The sequence below is a fragment of the Rousettus aegyptiacus genome, unplaced genomic scaffold (genome assembly GCF_014176215.1).
Source record: "Rousettus aegyptiacus isolate mRouAeg1 unplaced genomic scaffold, mRouAeg1.p scaffold_m13_p_11, whole genome shotgun sequence".
Classification (NCBI taxonomy): domain Eukaryota; kingdom Metazoa; phylum Chordata; class Mammalia; order Chiroptera; family Pteropodidae; genus Rousettus; species Rousettus aegyptiacus.
In genome coordinates, this window is record NW_023416286.1 from 85060884 (window position 1) to 85081331 (window position 20448).

At 40.0% G+C, this 20448-nt stretch overlaps 1 pseudogene; it reads right to left on the reverse strand.

Annotated features, from left to right (window-relative positions):
* Positions 1-504: 504 nt before the first annotated feature.
* LOC118609505 lies at positions 505-623 on the reverse strand (annotated as a pseudogene).
* Positions 624-20448: the final 19825 nt, after the last annotated feature.

Genomic DNA, 20448 nt, shown 5'->3' on the forward strand with positions numbered 1-20448 from the left:
TAATAGAGAGGTCTTCTGAGGAGGAACCACCGAAATGCTCACACAATCAATCATCCAGTGAAGAAACAGCCATCCGGTGATGAGGAAAGCGAGGTCTATAAGCACAAGTAATCAGCCTTGGGTTCTAACTGGAACCCCGGTGTAACATTTCACTCTGAAGAAACCTATTGAGTTCAAAGCATCAGTCCTTCCTGTGGAACTCATTTCCAGCTCCTGGGAACAGCTAATGAGAGACCCTGGGCAAATGCAGCCAAAAACCAAAGGCTGGGAAAACACCGTTTGCTGTTTCAGGCCACTGAATTGAAAGCTGAGCTGTACAAACCATACAACTGGGATCTTTTATTCACTTTTTTAGATTTAAAAATGTTACGATGCTTCGATGCTTGTCTCTTTTGATCTGCACTCTTTTTCTTTTTCTTTTTCTTTTTTTTAGGTGAGGCAACCATTGGCTGACTTCACAAATTGCAAAGACTTTGTCTCAGTTTACAATCCCTTATTTTTTTAAGTCTACAGCACCTGGTCTTCCTTGGAGATCTCCCATTCAAGTACTAACCAGGCCCGACCCTGCTTAGCTTCTGAGATCAGATGGGATTGGGCTTGTTCAGGGTAGCATGGCCATAGACAATCTGGGTTCTAATAGAGTAGAAATTCTTAATATAATGAAGACTCTTATTTGCAACATAGACTCTTATTTGCAACATATCTCTAAAAAATCTAGAAAAAAAGGAAAGATGAGTATTGATTGTCAAGTCAGTCTAAGTTTAATTCTGAATGGAAGAGACTGAAGCTACAGAATAATTTATACTGTACTTTTAAATATCTTGAAGAAATTGACGAACTGTCTTGGAACATAGGAACAATATGATGTGAATATGTTTTTTGGTTGAGACTAGGTCACTTCCTATTTTAACTAGGGAACTCTTGTCTCAACTTTAATGTATATTAAATACTGTATTGAAAAATAGTTGTTCTGAGCTGATGACCATTTTCAGTGTGTGCTTAGGATAACAAGTAGAGCTATGAGTCTGATTAATGTAGATCTGAATTTAAGAGGTTTAGGAGTTTATTAATCCAAAGCTAAAGAAACACTCAACAAGGGGAACAGACAAAAATGACCAGGGAGTCACGAGAATGGGGAGGGCAATACTAGTGTGACATTAAAAAGCTAACATACATACCGCTGTTCACAAGACATAAAGATACCAACCCATTATCTAATCTTTCAGGCCCTGGACTAAACTGCTAAGTAAGTCATTTAGCTCTGGTCATAGCTAGGACCTAAATGGATCAGGAAGCATCTTTTGGTTGTATTTAATCCCAGCCATGTGTTTTATATGAAAAAGAATCAGACTTGTCCAACTTTTTATTTTTTTTTCTTATGGAAGATGGATACATTTTGGAAGAGCAGATCTCGGCATCACGAAGACATCTATCCAGCGTTCTAGATGAGGAAACACTGAAACTGCCCCGGTTCCCTCCACAGATCTTAAGCAATTGCCTTAGCTTATCTGTCAGCCCCGTGCAAGGAAACTTCCAAAGAGTAGCCACTAAAATCCCAACAAAGTAAGGAGATACTTTTAAAAAATAAAAATGTTTCCACCTGGAATCTTTAGATTTCAGGGTAAATAAATTGGTAGATACCGGGTGGATCCTGGGGGCCCAAACCTGAGCTTATTTTGTTTCTGTTTTCATTTCTCTTTTTCCTTCCTTGTCAGTTGAATAACATCACTGCTGATTTTCTGGGGACGTAAGCCTTCCTGATGGCCATTTGTCACTCCCTCCGCTTCCATTGCTGCTTGCTGGCTATGGGTACTATAAAAGCACCAAGGTGAAGGAAAAAAAAAAAAATCAGGAAATAATGTTTATCTGAATGTTCGCTTCCAGAATTTCAACTAAATTTGGAAATCGAAGCCAAGTGGCAAAGTAAAGATTTTTTTTTTCTCATGGATCTTCTAATTGCCCCCAAAAGGCAGCCTTTGGGAACACTGCAGATTTTAAGCATTCAAGGTGTTTTGACTGTAGGCTGATAGTCAGAAGGCAGATGGCAGGGAATCTGCTGGAAGGCTAAATTTTCTCTGGTGCCAAATAGGGCTGAGTGCACGGCAGTTAAGTGGGGTAGCTGTCAAGGAAAGAGATGCTTTTCCTCCCCTACAGGGACAGTTGAACCACACGCTTCCCTCCTCCTCCAGTTCCCGGTTGCCCTGGGCATTTTACTCTGTGGCAGCATTTCACTCCCGAAATGAATGGCACTTAGCAGGGAAGGTGTCTTTGGTAAGTATTTTACAACAGCGCAGGAGTTAACAGTTTCTTTTTTTTTCATTAAAAGTGAGTTTTTGGTGGCTTTGTGACTGGCAGCCTGGAAACTTCTTACTTCCCTTTGATGCAGTGATCTCATAAAGAGTCTCCCTTTCCCAGACATCTGCCAAAGGGAAGGTTACGCTCCTGTCCTCCCTTCCTCCTGCTTTGTTCCCTGCTTCTCTTCCCTCTCACCAGTCAGAAGACAGATTTCTGCAAAATCCCTGCGAATATGGACTGGTGATAGATGCCAATCACGCCACAAACACCGCCACCGAATGACTTATTTACTAAACTGTGTGTGTGTGTGTGTGTGTGTGTGTGTGTGTGTGTGTGTATGAGGGAGTTTTGAAAAAAAGCTGGATGACATGGGAGATAGTTATTCACTCATGAAAAAAGAAAGCATAAAGGAGAAGAGGAAAAGTCATCACCTCACAGCATCGGTGGACATACCAATTGTATTTTTTAAAAAACGCAGATCTGCTGCTGTTAATATTCCACTTTCAGCCAATTAAATATTGACAAGGTGATTCTATCGCAAGGGGGATGATGTAGTGTCGCAGAGTCAGAATGTGTCCTCCTTCAGGACAGGCATTCGATCACACTTATTACTGCTGCCCAGAGCTTACCACAGGGCTTGGCACAAAGAGAGCACTGGATAAAGATTTGTTAACTCGAATTGAAAAAAAAGTTAGTAGATCGCTACATCATGAACTCTGCAAAAGTATTTATGAGAATTAGGCTAGTGATTATATGTAAGTGGAAGCTGATTTATCTGTTATTCTTCTGACCTGCACTTCATTAGCACAATCACTCTTCTGCACGATGATTCACCTGAGACGTTACAAGGGCTTAAAGTGTCATCTGAAGCATCCAAGAAAATTTTGATTATATTTCGTATAATTTTAGCACTTTTAGTCCTAAGGCTATTTTACTTGACTTTAATTCTTCGAAAATTAACAATCCATTAATGGTATATAGGATGAATGGCTATAATCGAGGTCTGTAACTAACCAGGACACCGGACGTGTTGCGATTAAGAAACGTTTTTGGGCCGACAGAGCTGCGAGATGCTGCTGACTTGGCTTTTGCTAGCTTTATGATCACGGGCAGGTGCCTTAATCTCTCTATACTTTGGCTTTCTCATCTCTGTAAAATGGGAAGAATCACATCTCGTCTTTCCAAGGCTGTCAAGAGGATTTTAGGAGATGATGTGTGTGTTGAGTGACAGGTGCTTCGTAATCTTTCAGTAAAAAGTCAGAATAGGAAGAGCAGCCACCCTGGGTCTGTCCCGTGTTCCCCATGTACTGTGTCCTGTGATCACCATTTGGCAGAGGTACTTGGATTGAGGAACCCTGGGTGAGTGGCGCTGGGCAGCCTACATTTCTGCTCAATGGCTTGGAGATTTGTACTAGGAAGGGAAGTATTAGGTGCTGGAGAAGATTTTCCAGTCTTTGACAGCATGTTATTAGTATCGTGAGTTGAATTAGTTTAGATGTATATTTTTCCAAATATAATTTGTTACTTTCTGAGGTGGATCTATATGCATACCTATGTTTCTCCTCCAGTCCCATAGGCAATTTGAGATCAGTTCACTGAAAATGCCATCTGTTCTTTGTAGTCAGAAATAAAAAGAAATCAAGTTTTCAGTATTACTAGGAGATTTGCATTTGAATAATAGGAGTCCGAAACGTAGATACCTAGTTCTTTCAAAGTGTGAAGTTAAATGATTGTGACTTCACTGAGAGCTGGGAAGCAAGATGTTAATATTGTAATTATCTTTTTCCTTAATGAGATGATATTGAGGAACAGGTTTAGTAAAATTTACTGAGTAAGATGCTGAGAATGAAGGAAAGATGAGTTGGCTGGCTTACCGTTCTCTCTCTCCGTGGGGCTTAGGTTGGACAGATGGGGAAGAATCCATGTGTTGTTGTTTAGAAGCGCAGGCTACTCCTTGGAAGGCCGGGCCCCTCTCTGTGAGATGAATGAGGGCTGAAAGTCCGAGGGGACTGTCTTCTGATGACAGTTGGCTTTGTAGGGATAGAACCCTCAGAAAGGCCCTGAAGAATTCTAGATAATTACAGATTTCTCCTCATCCCTCCACTCCTCTCCACCTGCAATTCCAAAAGTCCCCAGGACCACCCTCACTTCTGACACAAACCGCAACTTCAGAGGTCCCCAAGACCCATAGAACTCAGAAAAGCTGTTGCACTCATGGGTGGGGTTTATTATAGTGAAAGGATGCAGACGAAGTCAGCGGAGCTCAGAATGGCACGAGGCAGGGTCCAGGAGACAAGACGTGCAGCTTCCACCTGTTCTCTCCCAGTGGATTGAGTCGACAGTCTCTGTTTCTCTCCACAGCGATGTGTGGCAATGCACACTGCCAACCAGGGAAGCCTACCTGATCCTTGGTGTCCGGACTTACTGGGGCTCAGTCACATGGCCACAGTAGACTGTCCATGTGGCTAACTTTAGTCCCCAGCAGCCTCTAGAATTTGAGCTGGTACCACCAAGGCTCTCCCCACCACAAGTCACTTTGTTAGCATAGATCATCTAGTGTGGCCCAAATCTCCTAGGGGAACAAAGGCACTCTTATCAAGAGAGGACATTCCTAGGGCTTGGAGGTTTGGGCAAAGTTAATCTTTTATTGCCCTTCTCCAAAATGGAAACATAATTTAAGATCCTAGTAAAGAATTCGAGTGAGGTGGCTCCACCAAGCAGGTAGAGGAGTAGCATATCTGATCTAGGTTTGTCTTATTCCTGTCTCCTTGACTTGCGAAGGCGCTTGCAATTGTCGATGACACTTTCTATGTAGGTAGTGTCCTGCTAGAGTTGAGGAAATGGACAAATTCTTATAATCCCACTGCCTTTTTATATTCAGGCATCACCTTATCAAACCATAAAAGATAGCCTGTATAATCTATGCAATTTTATTTAAGGGATTATTTACAAATATTATCTTCCTGATCCTTGAACCAAAGGTAGCACTGGAAACCAACATCCTCATATTTGGGAGAGAGTGTCTATCCCTGCTAGCGTGTGTTAAAGGAGAGAATTCTCCTAAGTGTGCAGGCTCACTCACTCCAATTGCTGCAGAAGGCTCTCTTGGGAATTATCGAGAAAATAGAATGGCTTCTTCTCATTAGTTCACGTTATCTATTCATCTATGTAAGAAGATGTGCCTCAATCAAGGTTTGCATTTTCTATTTTTAGACAAACCTATTGTTAGGATATATTGAGATATTGTCAAAAGTTTATTCCCCTCAACATCTCACCTCTCACTTGGGTCCAGTTTTATACTTGACTTAGGAATCATTAAGTCCAAATGTCTATGGAACTAGGAAAGTAATATAAATGAAGTGTAATAAAGTGTATAACAATAAATACGACTGGAGAGTATGGAAAAATGGAGATTATTGGTCTGCTAGAAAATTCATATTCAGGCAAATAAAATACATCTTTTGGCAGATGGCCCATGACCCATAGCGGTTTGGGACTCCTATAATAAAGGGATAGAGAAGCTAATACCTAAATACTAAAAGGATGGAAATAGAGCTTAACCTTTGGCTTAGCAATTTAAATATTTTCAGATTATGCAATCTGGTTTGATGTTGACTGCAAAATTTAGTTTTCCCATTTTCCAAAGAAATGTAAAAATAAAAGCTAAACAAAGGAATATACTAAATATTGGATGGAGACATCAAGCGAAAAGAATTACCTTTGCTATACTATTTATCTTTCATTTTTTATGGTATGGGCTTATCGTGCTGGTGTTTGTACTTGACCTAGAAAGGAAGAATCAGTGAAAACTTTTGATTTAAAAGTGCCTAAGTTGCTCTGTGATAGGAATAATAGCAATATAAATTTTAAGGTAACAGGAAGTAAATAACAATATCTAATCTTTATATTAAATTCTAGACAGAAAAACAAGAGCGGTAGGATGACCAATGAAGTAACATTTGTGACATTTCCAGTCTTGTTTAAGGTCACACAAAATATATAGTCTGTAAAATATATTTATGAAAAGTAAATCTACAGTTATTTGGTGGAGATTGAAGTAAAGTCCAACTTCCTGTACTTCCAGCACACAGTAGGCATTCAATAAATCTTACCGAAGGAATAAGAAATGCTTGCTTGGTCCTTTCTCAGTGCCAGGTATACTGAATTTTCTAATCATGTGTAGTCCTCGTCAAATGAAAGAACATAAACTATGCATAATAAACAATGGCTACCTTCTTTTCACCTTACCTAAAATAAAAAAGCAGAAAGGCCAGTGTTTGAAAGGAAATTATTCTCTTGATAAAATTCCAAGTACTTAAACTTTTATAAGGCAGACCTCCCCAATAAGATTTTCAGATCCAAAGACTTTCCGTAAAGAATTGGCATAAGCACTCCCAAGCTTGGATGCTTATCCAAACTGAAATTAATCTCTGAACCTTTTGAGGTTTTCTGAGTTCTAAAGAAAACTGAGAAAGCCAGAGAGGGCAGAGAAATCACAGAGAAAAACCAAAAAGAGTGATCATAGGAAAAGCAACAGAGGCCAGAAAGATCGCACAAGTGATGGGAGGAAGCTGAGGAGGGCACAGAAAGGGTTATGGAAATAGAGGAGAAGGATAACAGAGGAGCAGAGGTAGCTTGGAGAGAGCAAAGGATGCCACAGCAATCACAGAAGAGATGTTGAGGGCAGGGAGAGCACTAAGAAAACAAAGCTGAGTGGAGAGATTATGGAGGAGCAGGGGGTGAAATTGTCCACAGAACAATCAGTATGGAGGAGGAGGGCCAGGGAACGTGCTCTCAAGGGCTAGACTCTAATCTCTGACCGCTTATAGAAAAGTACCTTTGTCAGATCTTTCATTTTGGTTGTGATAGTTTGAGACCCGGAAAAGATTTTCCTGTCCTTTTTTTCCCTTTTCTTTTCTTCTCCTATTCCTTTGTTTCATCTCCTCTAACAAAAGAGGTAGGAGAGTAGAGAAAAAAGGTGATTTGATTATTTTTCTACATATTTTGCTGTTGGATTTCCAATGTCATGCTAAATGAGTGGAAGACTCAAAGAGATGAAACTGACATGAAATAGGATATAAGCTATCGCTCTTCCTTCTGAAAATTCAAAGTGAAGAAAGTACTATATTTGAAGAGAAGGAAAAAAGCATGCTTTTTAATAAACGAAGTACTAGTAATAATACAGCAAAATGAGTGAGCGTTAAAGTAGTATTGTTTATTGGACAAAATCCCTTAATTACAGAATAAGATACAACTTGATTGAGTAGGTCACATCAATGTAATTCAATGTGTTACAGGCTACTTATACATGGAGCTTGGAAACACAGAATTTTAGCTGATTTGGCCCTGGAGTTTGCGTCTCTTCCCAATTCAATCCCGTCTTTTACAGATGAGGAAACAGACATCCAGAGAAACTGATATACTGTCTTAAGGCCACACACTACTAAATAGTAAGATTTTAAGGTTTGTGTGAACAAAATTCTCATAAGATGTATAGCTTTTTACACTTTTTCAGGTTCAGAATCATAATTTCTCTATAGGCTATGTTGAGGTACACCGTCAGATGTAATTGAAATTAAAAGCAGAAAAGTAGCTATTTTAGTCTGGTCCCTGAAACAAATCCTTGGTCTTGCTTCTAGGTACTTTAGGTGGGGTGTTGTAACGTGTCGATAAGAGACAACTAACTCTCTTTCTTTCCCCCAGATACCTCCCATGTGTATGCCCAGTACATTGGGCTTTGCGCTGCTTAGTTCTGTTATTGTAGATGTGTGATGTTCATTGAGAGTAGGGTGGAGAGAAGAGGTGGAGTAAGACAGCAGATGAGTAAGCCAGATCTCCCGCCAGCAGGAAAACATGGCGCCGAGATCCGAACAGGTAAAGGCAGTTATCTTCATATTTAAAATTTAGTCTGGATTTTTTTTTAAATCATTATAAAACTTTCTTTTTCTCTAATCTGTCTTACAACTGCTGAACCAAAACCCAAGAGAACACAGACCTTACTCTTCTTCACTTCTTAGAATTGTTGGGTAAGAGCATGCTGCCCCAAACTCCATCCCTATTTTTCATTTCAGACCTTGGTTCTGGATTGATACAATGGACTCTTTTAAAGTGATTTTGCACTTCCAGCAGCAACTAGATTACAACAGGTCCTCAAACTATAGCATTGTTCTACTCATCAAGGTAAAGTCCTCTCGGTTCATTCCAAGAATCTTTATTATGCTATTTCTTTTTTTCTAATAACAATGTTGTAAATTTGTTGAACAATAATCATGTACTGGTCACCTATTAAAGGGGAAGGATTCAAAAAATTTGAAGACAGTCACTTTTTTCGAATATTTACTGGGTAACGAGATGGAGCTATGTGTATTCATATGATTATTTATATTGACTTATGTGCATCTGTCTTTTCTTCACACTGTCATAGAATTTGGTTTCTCCTTCTTCTTACATAACACCCACCGCCCATGGTGTGATATTCAGAATATAATAATTATTATTCTCAGCTAACGGTCCTCTGCCAAGCCTCCCCAATGTCTGGTATGGGCAAGCCAGCTTGACTTTCTTCAGTTACTAATTCCATTATTTTTCCTTTTTTCTCTTGTATTTTTCAGAACAGATCCTATTGGCTATTGTCTTTGATTTTCCCACGTCTAGTTCTTTGCCTTTTCACTCTGAGAATATGACGTCTATGTTACTTCATGAACTTGCAGTGAGGACCAAATGAAATGCTATATAGACATTTGAAATGTAAGTATGGAAGGCATTACAGGCAGATATCATTTTCATAGAGTTGTTTCCTTTAGTGTGAAAGTAGGGAATATAGGCAATTTACTTGTGAAACAAGGTATAGATATATCATTCATAAATTTGGGACGCAGAAATGTTAGCAATTCTATATGTTTAATAACAATTAACAACAAATTTTAATCAAGCCAACAATCAGCAGTAGTAATCATGAAAAACAACAGATAATAGAAAAGCAATTTTGCTTCCTTGTTCAGTGGACCAGAGATATGCAATTAGATGCAGGTACCACGTAAATGCGCATAATTCACGATCATCTGCACTCAGTTACCCTCACAGTCTCAGGAAATATTGGCAGGCAGGAGTATAGATTTTGGAGCAAGACTGTCTAGTCTAAATTTGACTCTTTTGCTTACTAGTTGAGAGAACTCTCTGCCCCTTGTTTCCTATCTGTAAGATGGGGTGATGGCAGTAAGAATATCTCACATGTTGGGTTGTTGGAATGATTAAATGAGTTATTATTTATGAAATGCTTAGAAAAGTACCTGGCATAGAGCAAGCACTATGTGGTTGTTAGCTGGAATTCTCTATTACCAAATTACCAACTTATCAAACCATCTAACGGAGGGTGAGAGGTATAGCAACCACTCTGGGTTTTGCTCTCCACGACATTTAAACTCAGGCTCTTTGTGAATTTGTAGACCGTAGGCGTTTGTCTCACTTCCATCCCTGGTTGAGCTTTCCTGGTGAAGACCTCAGATTTGGCTTAGTGAATGGGTAAGGAGCAGCAAATAGCAGACTCATTTAATCAGTGGACATTGTACAAGATGAAATCAAACTCGCCAATCGGTCAAGCGCACGGGCGTTGGAGTCACTCCTGAGTCCTTCTCCCAGCTCTGCCCTCCGCCAGTTGTATGGACAACGCCTTCCAGTGTGGAAGGTCGCGTGGCTGCGGCCCCCTGGTGCGCAGCCCTGAGCGCCCGCAGAGATGCCCGGGCACTCTGTGCGGGGGTTAGTTTCTGTTCCGCTGGGCCGACTACACGCGGCTCTGTTGTGTTTACCTCCCCGGCTTTGCTTTAACGACTTGGAAGAAACAGCAGATTTCTATTACTTTTTGCAAATATTTTAGCACTTACTGATTGTCATTCGCACAGTTGTTACATCGATAACAAAGCGAGCCTGAGCTCTGCTTGAGCGGGGTCTGTTCCCAGAAAATAGCCTGTCTCTTTCTTCTCTGCTTCATCTGCCATGTGTATTTCAGTTGTTAATTGGAGAAGGAAATGTTTCCAAGTTTTCTTCTCCCCTAGGTATTGATCTTTTGGGTGAACATAAAGTCTTAACCCCTCAAGCTTTATCACCATGCCTTCTCTACCTTATCAATTTAAATGGATTTAGCACGTATTATCAGTATTTAGATCTGACTTTCTTTTTACTTCTTTCTACTTTAAAGCAATCTGTCTAGCCGCAAACCTCTTGTTAGAAGAGATTATATGATTGTTTTTAGGTTTTATAATCTGTTTGAAGAAGTGGCTGCACACTTGAGAATTTAAAATGATCTCAACAGGAAACAGCTTCTCTGTTGAAAACTAGATTTCTCACAGAGCTGCTTTTTCTTTCTTCATAACAAAATTTCCAGATTTGATCACATTGCTACCAGGTCATTTCGTTTTATTTAAATGCAACAACACAAACATCACTAATCTGGTTTTCTCAACTTCATTTGCGTACTCGCTGTCAACAATGATTTTATCAGCCATCAGAATCTAATTGAAATGGCAGTGCTGCCTGTAGTCATCCAATAATTATAAAATAAACAGACTGAGAATTCAGATGCATTGGAACAAAAGCCATCAAAGTAACATAAACAGGAGAAAAGGTAATTAAAGAGCTTTCTGTTTTCAGTTTTCAACATTGCAGGTTTATTTAAATGCAGCTCTAGCAGGAGAACTGAGGTAGATTGATTGGCCAAACTTGTTGGTTGACGAGATTCTGAAATGTGTCCCATTAAAAGTGCGGTAAGGAAATTTAAAAGCATGATAATCATAGCATCTGAAAAGCATGCTTTACTTTCTCCTCGGAACTCTTGTGGTGACGTGCACATGTGACAGTTAATAATAGATGACAAAAGGCACTGCTCTTTATCATCTGAATACCAGATCTTTAGAGGCTCGGGCAAATAGAACAGTCTTCTCATGGACTATAAAACCGTGACGTCAAAAAATTGCTCAGCACAGACTGCAAATCTGCACTTGGGTTTTTCACCTGCTGGAGAAAACACAAGTGCCTAACCGAGGCCGTAATGCACGGATGCAAGCATTTTAGCAATAAGAGATTGAAACTTTTGAAAGAGAGGTAACAAAGCCCTAAGAATAAGCCCTGGTCATGAATGTATATATAGGGGCTGGTTGGCATAGCAACTATTTCTGAGAACCCTGGTGCTGCTTAAGTAAACAGCTGAAGCACAGAGCGTGCCTCAGCTAAGCTGGGTCCATCTGTAGTATCAGCATGTGAGGATCAAAACAGGAACGTTTTCTCCTGTGAATCAATGATATTTTGGTATTTTCTCTTAATATCTCTATTGTTCTCGGTGCTTCATGGCAAGCCTCTAGTTCTCTCTGTGTTTCCTTATGGCCATTTTGTCGAACAATTTCAACACCGGCGAGTTGGAGTTGGGTTTGGGATAATATAAAAAGGGGCTAAGCTCAGGATCTTTCATCTGTCATTTGCCAAGAATGGCCAAGAAAAATGAATTGATGGTTCAACAGCAACTCGTTATGATGATCCAACAGAAACACTAACTGCTGGAGTTTTTACTTTGAAGTTCAGCACACTGGCTGATTGCAAGCGTTTTTGGAATCAGACAAACTTAGCTATAGGTTCTGGCTCCACTATGAAAAATGGCATGACACTGGGCATATTACTGATCCACTGGGCATGGCGGTGACCCTTTCCTCAACTATTGTCTCATATGCAAAACGAAAATTGGTAATAAATATCTCGTGGGTATTTGAGGATTGAATAAGATATTGTATTAAATACTAAATGCAGTACTCCAGAAATGGCGGTGCTTACAGACCAGGCTGGGTTTCTACCCAAGGGTATTTTAGAACCGAATGCGTTCAGTGCCCACCCTTTTCCACATGACTGTAATAAATCCTGACTTGTCTAAGCCAAGTGTAGTGGCCCAGTTGCCCTCACCAGCGGCTGATTTATTGTGGATGTGTGACCTAGTTCTGGCCACTGGCGCAGGAGGGAGTTCTGTGGACAGGGCGGTGGGAAGAGATTAGGCATACTTGAGATAGGGTACGAAGAGGCCCCCAGGAGTTTCAGGGTTACTGGGCAGACAAGAAAACACAGTATGAGAATTTTTATGCACTTGTAGGTGGACACCTGTAGGTATTTCGGATTTGGGAGTAACAACTGGAAATTTCTGTTTGGAGCTGTACTGTGCAAACCATTGCTTTTAAGCATTTTAAAAGCACACACCATAAAGCTTTGAAAAAATATGTAGTTGAATAATTAATTTACAAGTCAGTGTCTTGTCTCTTTGGAGAAAGGATACAACAAAAGAACTCCATCTCTTGGAAACTTTCGAGTTCTCTCTAGAACTCCTTTCAGGCATGGGAGGGAATGTAAGTGAGGGTTATCACTGGTAGGTCTTGCCTTGCTTGGGGCCATGCTCCACCGCACATTTCTAATGGGGGAGGAGAGGCTAAGAACCAACAGTGGAGCTGATTTGAGTTTCTTTTATTGGTTTCAAAAGAACGTGTTTCCTGAGAAAAAATGAACTGAGAATCCTCGAGAACTTCTGAATATCTGGAAAAGAATTCTGAATGTTTTATATTCAGACTCCCATTCCTTGAACCCCCTCATAAATCTTTGCCCCAAAAGTAGTCCTTCTTAGTCCAGAATGATTTATTTTTTTCTTGCTTTTACTGATCAATTTAAAGTTTTGCGCTTCCAAGAATTTAGAGTGTTTTCATGAATCATATCTTTTTCTGATTATTTTAAGTTAAAATTTTTCTTACTCTGTAAAACTCAGAACTCTACAAAGAAGGACAAGATAACGAAGGATGAAACCTTGCCTCTGTCTGCGAGATGAGCGTTCTCCTTGTGAGTTTCACTGAATAATCTGGCACTAATATGATGCATGATATTGTCTTGGCGGTTTATTATTTTGAGGCAATAGAACATAACACATCGGAAGGAGCTATCTTGATCTATTATATCAAAACTCCACAATTTATAGCTCTGTCTATTTGGTAGTAAAAAAGACACTCTCTGAGAGCTGGAAGGCTTGCATGCATATGGAGTCATAAGAATATGGTTCTTAAAAATATTTTGATATCATCGTATTTGTATGGTATCTAATTAGGGTAAAAATTCCTTTGTTTATAACTTTGTATTTTATATAAACATTCAAAATATGTATATTTGTTAGATGTACATTATTGTATTTAATCTCTACAATAATCCTGTGAGGTAAGCTCTGTGAATTCTTGATACAGAGAGAAAGAGCCTGAGGTACAGAGGAAGTTAGATAACTTGCCTAAAGTCACATAGCAAATGAGCGGCAGAAGGACTCAACCCCAGGTGTGTTGATTCTTAATGGCATTGCTTAATTTTTTGTTTTCATCGCCGTTTCTATGAATATCTGTGACTTGGCATAGGGCTAACACTCTATTCACATCCACTGGTAATGAAAATGTTTGGAGACTCTGTCTTCACCCAGTTTTACAGCCATGGCTAAAGGCTGGTCAGTTCTCCTCCTCAGAACAAGTGGTTAGGTCAACATCTCAGCCATGACCCTTATGAAGCTTCCACCATCCAGGGCTACTATGCACCCACTCACATCACCCCAGGGCAAGATACAAGGCAACTAGGGTAGGGAAGCCTCAAACCTGCAAGTGAGGAATTACTCAAATTAGCCCATCTATGAGAAGCCTAAAACCCTAGCTTACTCCACCTTTCTTTCCAGGCTTAAGCTCAGTCCTGCTGTGGCCCTGCCTGGTAGCTGTCTCTCATTCGGAGTTGAAGTAATAGAGTTTTGCCTTTCATCTCTCTGCATTTCATACTGTGTACTTGAAGCTAATAATACAATTTAAAAAAGAAAAGACTCTTAAATCTCATACAACATCAGTTTGGAATTTCAATTTGTCTCTAACCTTTTTTAGTTGAATGGTGGTACAACTGCAAAAGCTTTGGATAGAAAGACAGGTGACTGGGCTTCTGCTATAAGCTTCAGACGGCCTCTAAGCAGATTTATTTAACCTCTCTGAATCTGAGCTTTCTCATCCACAGAACAAGCAATAGCCCTCAGTGCAATGGTTCCTATAATGGGTTGGCATTCCATCATTTTGTGGTATAAACTGGTATGGCCAACGTACAAGGGCATCTGGGGGCAAATCGAAAGAAGAATATTCAATTGGAAGGCAGTGCCTATGTTCTACAGATGTGAAGCTTTCAGGATGGTATTTCCACAGTTAAGTCACGATAACATGGTGAAAGAGATCATAAAGAAATCCTTTTGTCAAAATGATAGAATAGGACACAAAACTGTACTGTAGCTCATAAAACAATAATGACCAGTATCTATCTAGGCTAGTTGGTCGCCCATCATTATAGCCCCAGAAACTTGCCCGTTACAAGGTTCTGAACGTCATGTAACCTATGAATTCTGAGACCGTTTGTTAAAGTTCCTCTGAGATTGTGTGTGTGTGTGTGTGTGTGTGTGTGTGTGTGTGTGTGTGTGTGTTTCACTTGCGCGCTCTCTCTCTCCTTTTATTTTATTTTATTTTTCCTGGCCAGGAACTTCAGAAGCTGCTGAAGCTGCAGATTTTGGTGTCATTGACCTGCCTTCCTTCTTTGTTTGGCGGTTGATGAATCCTTGGAGAGAAGTGTCTGCAACCCTGATGGAGAGCCAGAAAATAGAGCGTCTGCGAATGGCAGCCCCTGGATGCCTGATTTTTCTGAAAGATAGGCTCTTGATCAGGCAAGCAGGGACTTAATGATTTATGCCTTTATGCTCAATTCCAGATAAAGTTAGACTGTATCCTAAAGCATATATAGGAAGAAAAGCTATTATAGCACTTTTCTTGCCGGTGATAAATTCTAAAGAGAGAGAGAGGGATGGAAGGAAGGAGAGAGGACGAGAGGGAAGGAGGGAGAGGAAGAGAGAGAGAGGGAAGGAGGGAGGGAGAAAGAGGGGGGAGAGAGAGAGAGAGAGAGAGAGAGAGAGAGAGAGAGAGAGAGATCGATTGATTAAATAGCTTATATTTGAAATGATCTCCAAGTATCAAATCTTGGCTACCTGGGAGTAATGATAATAATAAAAGAGGGAGTCTTAAATCATTCGAGTGGTCCTCACTCTCTCCCACCAGCCTTTGTTTTTATTCAAGATTGAGCTCAGGGTTCTCTGTTGTATTTGTATTTTAGAACCAGATGGATGAAAAATAGCATTGCTAAGGTTGGGAAGATGCGTCTGACTTTTTTTTTTTTTTAACCTCTCATCACCTCTTTTTTAAAACAAATGATTGTTTTTAATAATCCAAATAAGAGATGGATTTAAGATGCCTCCTTGGGATTAGAAATAAGGCTTGGTACAGGTGGAGAGCCGTTTCCCTGAATGGAATTTTCCATAGTAGAGCAGACCTTGATACTCTATGCTGAAGCCCTCAGACCTCAGACCATTTCTGTGGGGTTTAGCTAGATTTCAATGTGCTCTTCCTTCTGACAACAGACAGTTGCAGCAGTTTTGGAAGAACTTGCCTCAGGCTACTGCAGCTACTCTGCCTGCATATTCAAAGAGCCTTGCAGAGAGCTGGAGTATCTGGGGGCTTACTTGGCCGCCAGAGGCCCTCGGCCAATGAATGACTCATGTAGAAATATGGAAACTCATCTCCTCTGCCGCGGGACAAGCTCTGAAAGATTCATTTAGATTCCAGACTTTCCAGGCAGGATCTTCTGTGATCATTTGAAATATTACCCTAGGTTGGCTTCTTCTCTTTCCTGTCTTGCTCTCTTCATTCCCTCAGCAGCTATTTTGAAAGCACTTTCATAATGCAAATCTTATCTCAAGGCCTGATTCTGGGCAACCTGACCTAAAACACAACTTTTCCCTTTTTCTCGAATTCTAATAGCAATCTCTAGGTGGTTGAACACTAGTAATAGATTATGTCACATTTCTTGCTCTCTTTTCACTTCAGTGAGATTCCGATCTCGCTGATGGTGGCTCTCCTACCTAATGCCTATTATTTTTACTCTGTTGTTTTTTGCCCACATCTATTTCCAAGAAAGTGTTAAGGAGCTTTACAATAACTGAGTAGGTAGAATACGACTAAAATCATTGGACAGAAGACAAAGAATGGGAACTAAAAAATTAAGGGTGGGGAGAGAAGTAAGGCCAACTTCAGACAGAAAGGAAATGAAATCAAGACTATTTAGCTTGTACTTCTTAGCAGCCAGGACAAAGATAGAAACATGATTTCTTTGGTAGTTTTCAATGTTTAGCAGTATGACGTTGTTTTGGTTATATACTGCTGTGTAACAAATTACCCCCAAATTTAGCAGCTTGAAACAGCAAACGTTTATTATCTGCCTCGGTTTCTGTGGGGAAGGAAATGGGGAGCAGCTTAGCTGGATGGTTCTGGCTCATGGTCTCCAGCTTCAGTCAAGCTGTTGGCAACAGCTGCAGTCACAACAAGGCTTGATGGGGCTGGAGAATCCATTTCCAAGCTCATTCGTGTGGTCGTTGGCAGGCTTCAGTTCCTCACTGGCTGTTGTCCAGAGGCTGCCCTTCCTCACCACACATACCTCCTCGCAGGTGGCCTGAATGTCCTCACGACACAGCAGCTGGCTTTCGTCTGAGTGAGCGATCTGAGAGAGAGAGGCAGCCAAGACAGAAGATGCGGACTTTTATAATGGACTCTGGGAATGATAACCATCACTTCTGTTCTATGTCATTGGTCTCACAGCTCAACCATAATATAAGGTAGGAGGGGACTAGACAGTGTGGGAATGCCAGAAGGAGGCCTTCTGGAAGGATGATGACCATAAAGTTATCACATATATTCATTTCTCCTGAAAGCTGATAAGAGTAAAAACAAACAAACAAACAAACAAACAAACAACACAGTTCAATGAAGGACCGTGTGTGTGCATACTTTTGTATTCCCCATGTGCTTTTTATATAAAGGGTTCTCAATGAATATTTATGGAAATTCAAAATCTACTAGTATTCCAGAATGTTTTATCCATAAAGAAGAGTAAATCAACTAAAACTATGGAAGACAAAATATTCTGTATCAGATACTGACTGCATTGACGCCGATTGGATACTTGTAAGTCAATCTTTCGGAAAGGGTCGTAGGTATGTCACTTCCTCTACATTCCTAATGTTAACAGTCTAAAGCGACTCCTTGGATTTCTTCAGCAGCTTCTCAATGCACCTTCCTTTGTCTAAATTCTCTTCATTCTATATCTCACTTTCATCATGTTGTTATTGCTTAATGACTCATTACTAAGAGAATAAAGTCCAATCTCCTTGACTTTTCAAAAGCAGAATTCATCTATGCAAGCCTCTAGTCCATTGTTTCCATCATGAGCCCTTTACCTCGGCCTGAAAGTATTCTCACTGTATTCAAAAATCCATGCTAATTTTTAACTCTTAACTTGTTCTTGTTGCTGTTTCACCTACTGGAAATTTCTTATTCCTTTATTCGGTATCTCCAAGTCCTTGTTGAATCAACTACCTCAGTATATCTTTATCTTCACCACATCTGCCTTAGTTGAAAGCCTCGGTATTTCTTAGATGAATTATTATCTTAACTGATTTTTTAGTTTCTAGCTTCTTTCTGTTCCAAACCATCCTCCATATTGTTGCATTGTTTTTATAACATATCACACTCATCATATCATTTCCTTGCTTAAAGTGAAGAAATACTTTGAGGGCTTGGCACTTAGTAGGTGCTCAATAATTGTTAATTGCATAAATAAAAGGTCAAGGTAAATTCCCACTCTCCATTTTGATGAAGTCTTCGTGCCATTCTGCCTCTTACTTTGATCTTTTCCTCTTTTAACATCCCGTGATTGTCTGTTTTGTCTGTATCACTCATTGTGATGTTCGGCAATGTGCTTCCTCTGATTATCACTTAGCTCTTCTCTTTCATTTATCTATTTATTATTCTTTTATTAATTCAATACACACATTCCTTGAGTACTTACTGTTTGCCACACACCATGCTAAGTCTTGGAGGATACAATGATTCAGAAAACCAGACAGACTTTCTGCTTTTGTGGCTCTTGGAGTCTAGTTGCAAATAACGACAAGATTAAATAATCCCACCAAGGAGGTTATGACAGAAAAGTGCTACAAAGGAAGGGTACGCAGTTGTGTGAAGGCACATAAAACAGATCAGACTCAGACTTTAGAGAGGTTCCTCTAAGGAACTAAATTTTGAGCTGAGATCAAAACAATGAGTAGAAACCAGAGAGCAAAGAGGGCTGGGGAGAAGGGTGAGGGTAAAAGAGAATGTTTTAAGCAAAATGATGCCATGCATAATGATCGTATGATGGGGTAAATGTTTAAAGGAAGGCCATGCTGATTGGATCCAGAAACAGAAAAAAAGACATTAATGGAAAAACCAGTGAAATCTGAATAACATATGAAGTTAGTTAGCTGTCATTTAGCAATGTTGGTTTCCAAGTGTTGACGAACATCACAGTAATGGAAGATTTTAACATTAGGGGAAGCTGAAACTCAGTGAGCAGTATACAAGAATCCTCTACTATCTGTGAAAATTTTCTGCAATTCTAAGATTACTCCAAATTAAAAGTTTATTAAATACATAATAAGGCCAGAATGGAAGTAGCTCAGTGCATAAAGGAAGAATGGTGCAAGAGAAGGCTGGAAATTAAGACCAGGCAAAATCTTCTGGGGACCTTGTGTACCATTTTAAGAATGTTGGTCTTCATTTTGCAGTAAGGGGAAGGCCGTGATGGTTTTAAATTGTGGGTGTCAAAGTAGAGCTGCATTTGGTAATATCACTAGGTTGGGGAGAGTGTGGAGAGTGGATTAGAGGGTCACTTGGGTGGGTGAAGGAGGCCAGGTAAGATATTCTTACAGATAAGAAGTGAGTTAGATTAAAGTGGGGCAGACTCTCTTTAGTAAGAAATATGTTTTTGGACTGCATGTATCTTTTATTTCTCTTTAGTGTCTATCACAGGATTATGCACATAATGTCTACATGATACATATTTCTTGAATGAATCAATGAATAGGTAAATAGATAAATTAATAAAAAAGTTTAACAGCCCTTTGGCAGTTTTATGATGACCCTGTCTGAAACCGTTGGGCTCTGACTGGTGATTTCTGACATAATCAACAAGTTTTTCTCTTACTTTCAAGAATCCTTACTCCAGAAATGGATGATTCCTTGTTTTACTTTTAGAATGCCCAGTGCTTGCACAAAGGTTCAGGAAAGAGCACTGAATGGAAAAGCACAGGCTTAAGATACACTTTGTAAGAGAACTTGAAAGTGTTTGATTCTTGGAAATGCAAGAAACAGGTCAAGGTATAGTGAGCCATCTACACAAATGGCTTTTTCTTGTGAGCAAATTCACTTTGCATATAATGTATATTTTGATCTTTTGTCAACAGAAGAAATTTTAGCTTTTTTAGAGACAACCATAATTAGGAGTTCTGTACCATCAGGAGGAAAGTGTCTAATTTCCTGATGGATAAAGGAAGCCTGAGGAAGGGTTGTAGAGTATGTATGAGGAAGGCACCACACCAAGAGTTCGGTTTGCTCACTTCCCTTGAGATGCAGCACGTTAGGCAGTAGCAGGTGGGTTTTCTGCTAGCCTTTCTCACTCAAAAAGACAGTGCAGGTCTTTTAAGAACCAGCTCCTGAGCTAATAAGTTGGAGGATCAGGAGGAGACTGCTGAGTTTCTTTCAGCCTCGAGGAAGAAGAAAGTAAGAATGATTAACGTTGCAAGATGATCTCAGCCAGGCGACCTTGAAGATCCCTGTTATTGTCCTAGAATCTTCGTTCCAACATTTGTGCTCAGTGTTCAGAGAGGGCTATTGCTACCCATGTTCGCTTCTAACACATGACCAATTTTAGCCAATGGAGTTTATATCGTGGATCTCAGAGGTTAATCTTTTCCCTTTCTTGTCTCCTCTCCTTTCCAGACATGCATTCATTTGACTGGCAGCCTGGAAAATTGAAAAATGCCACAGGGGTTATTAAGGTTGAAATCGTTTCTGCACTTTGAAGCTGTGCAAGCTAGTTATTGCTGCACCTATAACATCCAGGCATCAGAACAGCACGTATTGTTCTTGGCTTGGCCGACACAGGCAGTATCAGCTGTAACACTCAGATAGAATGAAGGGGTCTCAAGATGTCATT